Consider the following 2,163-nt stretch of genomic DNA (forward strand, 5'->3'; position numbering starts at 1 on the left):
AATGCACATTTAAAAATGTCCTCAATGTAACGTTCTTTGTTAAGAACAAGAAAAAATATTCTGTTGGCATTTTTTAAAAAATTGATGGAGATTTCCCTCTTTCAGAAATGGCTGCTCAGACCATCACTGATGATGATTTCTTCATTTTGAAAATCTTTTCTGCATTATCACCACCAACAAACACCAAGGACTTTTTCATTTTGATGCTTGTGGGATGTTGAAGTGAGAATAACTTTTCATCTGTGAAGATGATGTTATTGAGCGTGCCTTGTCTGATAATAAGGTTTAACAAGAGTCGATTTCTGATGAGTTTCTTTGCAATTGTGGCTGCAGAGAGAACTGTCGCTTTTGGAGCTTATAAGATGACATTAATAGGTCACTTCGACATATCCTTCACACCGTCCTTGGTGATGTTTGTGCTTTGTTCGCCATTTGTCTCATAGATTGTTTTGGATTTCGCCTGATTTTTCCCTAAGTTTTTTTTTGATAAGTTTAGGTGTTCCCAAGTTGTTGGGACGTTGTCTATCTTTGATCAACGAAGTTTCCAGGTAATTAGTAATCATCCTTTTTATAAACATTTTGTTGATTTTGAGTTTTGTTTTCCCCAACTTGAATATTTCTTGTGTCGTACGTCATTCTCGTGTTGCTCTATGGTTAATCTTCTCTCCAATTCAACAGACATTGTTTAAAAATTAACATCTTTTGTTTCTAAAAAATAATTAGAAGTCATACATTACATTATCATATAATGACAATTAAATAGTCAATTTATTTTAATATTATCATAATAAATAGTTCAGAAATTTTGTAACAGGGCTTATGTCCACACTGCGTATCGAAAGAAGACACTTTCAGTAGCTGTAGGCGACAGCTAGACGAATTCCTTACGATTAAACGTTGATTACATTTACATGTAAATTAGATACAATCAGAACGTTGGAATTGAAGTGGATCATAGACTGGTCGAGAGAAATTGCCTATTTCTTGGTATTACAGAGATTAAGCGGAGGGAGTACAAACCTACGAGTGAGAGGTACTTGGAAGAAGTAGGGAAGGATTTCTGATTTTGACTGTATTATCGGGGTGAGCGCGAACGCAGACCCCACACTTAGAAATAGCATGTCCGAGTCATCCACATTTGGGACGATCGCAAAGGTCAACCCAACCGCAGTGCAATGGATGGGCCTCGCTCTGGGGGAACGACCTTAATGATCACCGTTACCCCGACATCAGGTAAGTATTATATTTAGCCCTTCGTCCCCGGCCTTGGCATTATCTACTGCCAAGGCCTCATTTGGGGTACGAAGAAGCTTAGGCACAAAGGCCAGTAAGGGGGAGTGGGGGAAAAAGGGGTCTTTTCTAGTCCTTAGCTAGACTTGCGTAAGATAGCAAGTACTTTATTATAAAACCTATACTAGAGTTTCTATCACGCACTGTTTCGCCTAACATTCTTACCCGGACCTACTTAAAATAACAGCTCCCCAGCTTACGGGATGGCAGGCGACATTCACGCTGTGATAAAAGAAGAACATATAACATTATATACAAGAAATTAAAAGGAAAAATATCTACAAACTAAAGAGTTTTAATTTTTTTTTTTTTTTTTTTTTTTTTTTAATGGGGGTGAGATGATGGGGAGGGGGGCAAACTAGAATACACCCAAAAAGAAAGAAAAAGAAAATAAATTAACAAAATGCCTATGGGGGCGGGTTAGTAAGGGGACCCTCCCTACCTAACGGCTGGTCTGTCATATGAAACGCCCACTGTCTTCCGGTCCTCTTCCCCCGGGGGGAAAGGGTGAAAGCAAGCAGGTCGTTCCCTAAAGGGGAGTGGAGGAACTAGGGACATGTATGGAAAATAAATTAGGATCGGGGATAATAGGGATGGATGGCGTCTTCCAAGATAATGTACGTAATGGGCAAAATAGGCCTGGGACAAAATAAAACAAGTGGACTTTTGGGCATCTTTGGAAGCTCTCCTAGTGCCAATCTATCAAAAAATAAAAAGCTATGGGAACAGGATCCACACGCATACTACCCTAATCTAGGCCCTATAAAAAAAGCACGAGCTATCCACTCTTGGTGGTTACTGCCTATCTAGCCTTAAAAACTACCCAATATTATAAGGTAAACCTTATATTACTTGTCTTGATTGGGCTGGGTT

General features: G+C 39.1%; 1 non-coding gene across 1 annotated transcript; it reads right to left on the bottom strand.

Annotated features, from left to right (window-relative positions):
• Positions 1-1,078: 1,078 nt before the first annotated feature.
• On the bottom strand, positions 1,079-1,241 carry LOC145271516 (U1 spliceosomal RNA). Its single transcript, XR_013865927.1, has one exon. It is a non-coding gene; the product is annotated as a U1 spliceosomal RNA (small nuclear RNA).
• Positions 1,242-2,163: the final 922 nt, after the last annotated feature.

This window comes from Euprymna scolopes, chromosome 46, assembly GCF_053919585.1.
Source record: "Euprymna scolopes isolate OS-2025 chromosome 46, ASM5391958v1, whole genome shotgun sequence".
In the NCBI taxonomy this organism is placed as follows: domain Eukaryota; kingdom Metazoa; phylum Mollusca; class Cephalopoda; order Sepiida; family Sepiolidae; genus Euprymna; species Euprymna scolopes.